We start from the raw sequence: 8,796 nt of genomic DNA on the forward strand, positions 1-8,796 counted from the left end.
TATCCCATCAGAACACGTCGACGCCAGCAACCTTCCTCATATGTTGGCTGAAGACGATAGAAAGAAATGGGACAATAGAATGGACCGCGAGAAACCATGTCAACATACCGAAGGTGATTATATCAATAAAAACTTCATTCCATCACAAAAAAACCGAGCCTCCTACCATATTCTTGAGCCGGCTGATCGGATGGAATACAGGACCAGCAGAATGGATCGCAAGAACCCTCATCTTCACAACGAAGGTGTCGCATTAAACGAAAACTACGTTCCATTGCAACAACGTAGAGCCTTCCACGATCCTTATGAGCCAGCTGAGCAGATGAAATTCTCTACCCACGGATTGGACGCGAAGAATAATCGCTTCAAAGCTGAAAATGACTTCAGGCATCCATGCCAACATGGACCCACAGAAGAACGGGAACAACGGAAAGGTGCGATGCCTGGTGTCAGGTTTGCAACTTATACACCACCACCGAGGCGACCCTCACAAAATCTGCGAATCTCAGAAATGCCGTTGGATTATCTCCTGGAGCTAGTGGACCGGGCTTGGAGTGGCGAGGATATTGAGGAAGTTGAGATACTCCTGGAAAGCGTTTACGAGGATATGAGGGAGGAGCCAGAAAACGAATGGCTGTGGGAACAGCCCGACCCCCTAATAATAAGAGAGGCACTACTACACAGGTTGACGCAGACAATCATCAACGAAATGAGGCGACAGGAGCACAGAAAGCTCCACCCGCAACAGACGACCTCATTCCGCCAATACTTCGGCCAGACTTCACCTGGATGCAAGTGTTCCGGCCACTCTAAATACCAAATGCATTCATCCCAAAATGTAAGTACATAACTCAAATTATATTAAAATACCTTTGCCGAGGGTAAAGGGTTTGTTTCCTCTGAATAACATACTAAATATGCACAAGAGGGGGAATCGATTTCTGTTCTTGAGGCCGATATTGAAACGGTGAAAATCTAGATGCCGCGGTGGATAACGAACATTACTCTCCACTTCTATGAGTCTTTCCCATGTCTTAACCTCCTTCTAATCGTAGGCCATGAATAACTATTGTTCATTTATTAAATTTTCAATATTTGAGAGAATACTCCACATAAAAAGAAAATACATCACAAAAACATGTGAATGACCCCATTCAAAACTTATTTCCAAAAGCACATTAAAAGGCGTAGCCAAAACAATAAGTTTGAGGGGCACGTACAGGGGGGATCATGGGGTTGAAACCTCCTCTGGGGAATATATGAAGACTTTTATCTCTAGTAATCGCATTTTATGCTATTTTGACACTTAATATTGCACATTTAATCGGTCGTCGGGAAGTTGTTTGGCTAAAACATATTGGTGGAGTAGAATAAATTTGTTTTATAGGTTAATAGTTTTCTGCTTAAATGAATTGTCTTACGGAATGCGTGTCCCCCTGTGCCCCCCCCCCCCTCTACGCCGTTGACCACTTAAGTATCAGCTCAACATTATCCATAACCAACGCTTCCTTTTTCTTCGCAGATGACTCGTATGGATTACGCCGATGCTTGGGAATTAGGAGATAGAACACGTCATTCCCGCACCCATTGCCGTAAGCACAACAAACCATCCATGGAGGAAACGAACCAGTCCCAACGCAGAACTGGACATCTGGGAGGAATGGTAGCTGGTAAAATTCAGCCGCGAGGAAGACAGCGAAGAGGTACAGCAGATATGGCTGTCTATCTGCAAGACTACGAAGAAATGGAACGCGATTTGGAAATTCTCGAGAAGAAGAGGAAATCTATGATAACGGCATACAATGAAGGGCTGCAGAAACTATCCAACCCAAATGTTCCACTCCAAAGTGTATGGATGCCACTTCGCAGCGAACTGGATGACATCACGCGCGAGATAAATATGTTAAAATTAGATCTATCTCAATTGGATCAATATTATGGAATGGATATCAAAAAAGATATTCACTCTCGTCAACCTGTGAGTCAATATTACTAGTTTCACTGTCATCATGTAACAATAGGTGGTCAAGTTCGAAATTATATTCCTTTACTCTTTGTAAAATGAAAAATTTTAGCTGCCACGCACCCTGATCATACCATGGCATTAAAAAATTTTGTAAGAGCATTAGGTCATTCATGTTGAACTCTACTAGCTCAAAAAATATTTCTCGAACGCTTTCATTTTGCGGTTTTTTCAATTTTGTCTGTAAATGTGATTTTTTTCCTGCATGGCCATATTGTTCTACACATTATGATGTATGTCACCAAAGGCATCGTCTCAATGTCACCATGGCATGCCAAATGCCAAATTATATTTCCTTGGATGTACTTTGGGATACATTAAAATTTGATGACGTTTTTGGCTATCTAATTGTATTGCATTACATTATTTTACCCTTATTCTCCCATTGATCACCATAAAATATATATTCCGCTGAATTTTATTATTTTTAATGACATCCACTGCGCGTTATTTTTTTTAATGGCCCAAAGCTCTTTACCAATTATTTTTCAAGGTTTGAAGTGTTCAATTAGTGCCACTTTAAATATTTATCCACGCTTAACTCAGGCATAAGGACGCAACAAATATTCATGAACTAGTTCAGGGATGCCGCAAATGACGGCACAAATTATGGCTCTCGGACGTAGTCATTTTCAGATGTCATCATAGTCCCTATTTCCATCATTTTTTTCCTTTGAGTTACCCATCATTGGACACTTACGTGGAATAAGCAGCAGCCAATTAAAGTACGACAACGATAAGGAAGCCTTAAATGACAGAGTGACGTAGAGAATGATGGTTTACGCAATATTTCCTCAAGGGGTCTGCATAGAGAAGGCTCAATGTCATTCCATAAAAGGCTGATTTCTGTTGCCACTGCGGACGCATTTTAATCTGTTTTCAAAAATGTCCGCGGCTCTGTGGTGTGTGTAACGCGATCCTCTTTCATCCAATATTTTGCAGTACCTACAAAGTTTGCCATTGCGAGGAACAGCATTGAAAAATAACGATTTTGACAGATCACATTATCATGGGCGTACCCAGCGGGGGAAGGTCCAGTACGTGGAAGCTGTCCTTCCCCCCCCCCCCTCATATGAGTAAAAGTAAATTTAGTTCAAAACGAAATTTTTTCAACAAATTTTCTTCAGGAAATCCAAGAAAAGTGATATTAGTGCAGGGGAATGGAATTTTTACACTTCTAAGATGTTATTTTCGGCTAAGCTAGTTGCACAGCGGAACCGTACGATGATTGACAATAATTTTTCCTTGGGAAAAGATATTCGAGGCATATTTTCACGAAGCCATCCCATAATGATAGAAAAAAGGTTTGCTGTGATCGTTTGCGATAGTTTATTTTAGCGTAACAATCGAATATTTCACCAAATAGTTAGCATTTACTCTTAAGGGATTATCAATGTTTTGGTCTAAGTAGGCTATCCTACCCAAGCACCCCCATTCCTGCCACATTTCGCTCCACGCTCGAAACCAGTGGTTCCCCCTCCAGTATATTTACCCACAACCTCCTTGGCGACAACATATTTAGAGGACGACATGGGGATCCTCTTTTAATATTCGTATTTAATATTCTTTTAATAACACATCTTAATTGGGAACTAAATTGTTCTCGTGCCTGAGCAGGTCCCACATCTGTTCTCCCGGATTCGGCATAGTGATATAATAAACCCGTAAAACAATAAATAATTTTCACCAGAAAGAGCACCAGGAAGTTTTGTTAAAGCCCTACTCAAGTAAAATTTTTTCCCTTGAAACAGAGCTGATTCTGGGCTGAAACTCCACTGAATGTGTGGAAACTGCCTTGAAACAACCTTGTTACTGCACTGCACTGCCTTGTCCTCAACAAGAAAAAGGGCACTCAACTGAAACTGATGCCATTCTCCCTTGCTAGTCCATTGCATTTGAACTGCTTCTCCCTTGCTGCATGTGTGCTCCACTGACACTGAACTGGACAATAGCCTCAGGCCAGGCCGAATTTATGGCTCCACTGCATCTCTCTTGCCGAATGTCTTTACTGCCCTGCCACAGAGCTGCTGCAGCATTTGGGTATCCCCTCTCCCTCAGAATTTGAACTGCTTCACCCTTGCTGCACATGAGCTCTACTGACACTGAACTGGACGGTAGGCTGAAAGGCCAGGTCAACTTAATAACTCCACTGACTCTCTCTTGCCGAATGCCTTTACTGCCTTGCCACAGAGCTGCTGCAGCATTTGGGTATTCCCTCTCCCTCATAAATTTGAACTGCTACTCCCTTGCTGCACGTGTGCTACCCTTCGTAAGTTTTGCCAACGTACGGAACCCATCTACCGGACATATAAGCGACCCCGGTTTTCAGCGACAATGTATTTTTTAAAGTTAGCTTTTGGCAACACGTATATCTTTTCCCGCGCGTAAAGCTGTCGGTTGCCGTTATTTCTCTCAAGTTGCTAGGAGCGAAAGACGAGTGGTGAGCGTGGGTTTTGGCATGAAAAGATGGCAAAATTCTTTTTCCGGTACTTCGACGATTGTTAACGGCAAGAATTAATCGAAATTAAGGTGAAGGGGAGAACGAGGTCGGTGGTGGAGACTGCAGTCAAAATAGGGAAATTGCATACTTTTTATAAACAGTATGCTGATATACTACAGTAAACACTTAGTACCGCAATATACTTTTTTCCGCTTAAAATTCAGTTTATACCCTAGAAAATGACTCCCAAAAGTCGCCCGAGTTTCGCGGGCTAAAAAATACCGCCCCCATTAATCTTTGGCTGTGACGTCATAGTTCAGTACGAGTCCAAGATCCAAGCCCAGTAACTGCAGGTTTGGAAGAGCCACGTTGCGTTTAAAGGAGAACATGGGTGAAATAAGGAAAAATTACAAGTGGTGCATTGTTCCTCTGTGCAATAACACCCCAGAAAAAATTTTCGCCTGCATTCCCACGGAGGAAATTAGAAGAAAAGCCTCGATGCATGCCGTCTGTCGGGATGAGCGTTACGGAAAAATAAGAGTATAATAAACGGAATGATAAACCCGTGTGCTATGTGAGCGAAGATAACTTTAATATAAATAATATTTCCATATTTCATTGACCGAATAACTTGAAACTGAGATTTTTCGATAATTCGGCCGCCGTAGAATAAAAACTCAACTTCCGAACAAAAATCGAGATAGGCGTCTCTCGATGGTTACGACCGTTACGATGGACTCAAATTATTAAGGCACTTGTTCAATTCCAGTTACGGAAGGACATAGAAAATTCCATGATGTTTAAAATCAAGGGAGGAAACATGAAAATATAGAGCAACGTTGATCCTCATGCATTCGAGGGCCAGTCAAGAAGACAGCGTTTTCTTCTACTCTCGGCGTCAAAATGATGTGCCGCTGTACTTTGCAAATTTATATCCTGGCTTCACTGCATGGTATAATAATGAACTATTCGTCATTCTAAAGGAAATTTTATCCTAAATTCTGATTTATTTTATTACAAAAAATTTCAAAAATGTAGACGCGGCCAGTGCAATAAATGACTCCGCGCACCGAAAAAATAGCCGTTTCGTCAACTTCATGAACTTTGCAACCCAACCTAGGGAAAACTACTACGTCTACAGCATTCATCTTCCACATTAATTTACACTCATCAGTGCGGATTAATAAAATGTCTTTTGGGTATTTTTTGAACTTATATTTTGTTATAAATTAATGAAAATATTTAAACATTATCTTGTCCCATATAGTTTATCCCGAAAGATAAAGGAAGTTGTAGATGGAAAAAGAATGGAATCCAGAGGTGGTCACAAAAAATGAATCGCAGCATTCTTTGATTTTATTCTACGCCGTTGCTTGCTTTTCTGAAAAAGTTGAGTCACAAGAGGAATGTTCCGCGGCCCTTGATTTGGAAACTGTGGAGATAGAGGAAGACGTGTGGATCAGCAATTTAGTTGGTTGTCAGGATAAACCAAGGATCCATTTATAGGTTGTCAGGCCATCGTATAAAGATAGGATCCTGATGTGCACCACAGGGGAAATGGGGTGTTTGAGGGAAAGTCAAACCTAAAGTTGCCCGAAGAATGTGCAGTTCTATGTTGTTCTTTCCCCAGTTAAAACCAAATAGAAATTGGATTGGGATGATATTTTCACCACGGGTTCCAGTGATAGTGAGAGTGCAGGTGATCACGGTCATCGTCGAAGGTCACCCCTCTAGGATTTCCAATACGGAATTTTTAAGTGACAACCGATCGCAATGACGATGAGCTCGCCTTTACAGTATGTTTCAGATATATCGTGAGAAAAGCTCCCAAAATGTATTAAAGACTCTGTTTGGAAAATATTCACATTTTAATGCTACTTTAGGAAAGCTTTCATTACAAAAGTAACTTCTTAACACCTGAAGACGTTGTGTTTATTATATTGATCGAAGTGCGATTGACCGATTCTTTCTGCAGAATAGGAAGTGGCTTCAGGGTTTTTGAGTCACAAGATGGTAGATTGTGTTGGAAGTTCGTCTATATTATCGCTACTAAATTGAAACATTGATAGTCTGGCTTCCTCAGAGCTTCCTGTCGCCCTCCAGGCAAGGTATTTTTAAGTTGAAAGTATCATCGACAGCTTCGAGGTGGAAATAAGTTCACCATAAGACTCTACCGGACTGCCAAAAGAATACACATTTCACATGAGTATACGCTTTCGCCAATATTATACGCAAGTCTCACTTTTTTATGAACTATAAAACATTACAGATGCACATCAGCTACCTTTCCATTTCTCGGCATCGACTTTCCGAGCCGATGAAGTCTACAGTTTCACTAAAATACCCTGTTATCATGATGGATTCAGTAACAGGAAGCTTGCTAGGATCAGCCTAAGAATAACCATATGCCTTCATCTTTACGCAATCTATCGCTTTCAATGGAGGAGAAATAGATCAAATAATAGCCCTGAAGTCACAATGAACAACTCCGATACGTCTGAACTTCAATAAATGAATCATAACCACGCCGTCGCATGTATTCAAGTATGCAACCTATACTATGGCCGTGCCGCCGTGCCTCGTACTGAACTATGACGTCACTTTTCTACCAGCCAATCATCGGGCGTTTTCGCTTCTCACTTGCATTTGAAAATTCTCGTGATCTTTGATGCATTAAATATCGCAAACCACGTCATAAAATAATAAAAAAACTTTCACCGAGGTATGCAAACATATATTTTTATATAATTTTGGGGCTATTGATAATATCTGAAATATATGCAAGTTCCCTATTGGAGGTAAGCGTTTTAACTTCTCTGATGGCATGTTTATTCCTTCCATGTTTAACCATGAGAATGTTTACATTGAATTCGTGTTTTAATACAGGCAGGTTTAAGGATTTCGAGCTCCTTTTTCGGGGTTCATGCCGCCAATAACGAATTCTTCTTTCAACGCCTTGGCGACTGCCATCCACTTTTCCTGCCTCATGGATACCCCGGACCCGGAGGATAATACACCGACCGGTCATCGCAATGCCGCGGATGCCGCGCCGTCCGTTAGTCATCCTGCGGAGGATCGGACTCAGTGAGCTCGAGCGGGCTTTCGAAGAAATAAGGAATGCGGGTGGGTATAGTGCAATCGCTATTGTGCAATGTATATTTACTGCTTATTAGTTACTGCTGAATGTTTTGGAATCTTGCGTAGTTTTCGTTTAGAGTTCACACATAGCCTAAGTAACGAGTCATCGCTTCGTTTTTCATTGAACTATGATGCAAAGCGCATGCTTCCCCGGTGATAATTTAAGTTTTGCTTTCTATAATTTGAATGCTTCACATTAATGCACCATATAACTAATAAGCCAAGTAAAGGAGAGTTTTTTACGTGCGATTTTGCTAATTTGATCTTGAGTTAAGTCGTTTGTGATTCTCATCAGTCATGTTTCTTCTCTATTGCAGGCGCATCTAACTTCCATGACTTCTTTCACTTGGAATGTTTTTGTATGTGCTTTTGACAGTTATTAATTTATTGATGTATTTTCATGTTCTAATAAATTGTGTTAATCTTTTATTATGAATGCAAAATTGTGGGAGAAATCTGTTATGTGATCATATCCACTGTTGGCTTAGTTGCGCAAGTTGTTAATTTACTGTGTTTCATATGATTAGACAAGGGAGTTTTAATGGATTGGGTAGGGGAAATGTATTCAGCCAAACAAGGGAGTTTCAGTCTAGCTGGTAGCCAAGGGAGTTTCAGTGTAGCTAGCCAAGGGAGTTTCAGTTTAGTCGGCCAAGGGAGTTTCATTGGAGTAGCTGGAGTTCTTTATTGCACTGCTACTGCATTGCCATCCCTCTTCCAAACTCCACTGGTTTGTTTCAATTTCAATGCAGTTTCAGCATAGAAGCAAGGCAGTGAGTTTCAGTCAAGTTGCAAGGGAGAAATTTTTACCTGAGTAATCAAATCACATCGATTCAATGTAAAATTAAAAATCAAACTCCCGGGTTTCGGCACCAACATTTCACGATAAAACGGGGCCGTTATGACTTTGTCTAGCCTTCATGTGGGAGAGCGGGTGCGGTATTTCAGGGTAGGAGAGACTCACCAATTTCTCCTGGCTCGAGGAGATTCCTGGCTTGCGACGGGAGACTCACTCACTGGACTCACTGCCCACCTGCTACTCAAGGCATGGAAAATAAAACTCTGTCCGTACCCATAATTCCCCGGTCATAGGCTAGTCATCGTCAGCCGAGCTATTAATGGCACAGAGTTTACGGAGAGGATAATAGCTATTTCCTCCCTTTACACTTTGGGTGCGTTCCGAATCACGCATCATGTG

The sequence above is a fragment of the Ischnura elegans genome, chromosome 7 (assembly GCF_921293095.1).
Source record: "Ischnura elegans chromosome 7, ioIscEleg1.1, whole genome shotgun sequence".
Lineage (NCBI taxonomy): Eukaryota > Metazoa > Arthropoda > Insecta > Odonata > Coenagrionidae > Ischnura > Ischnura elegans.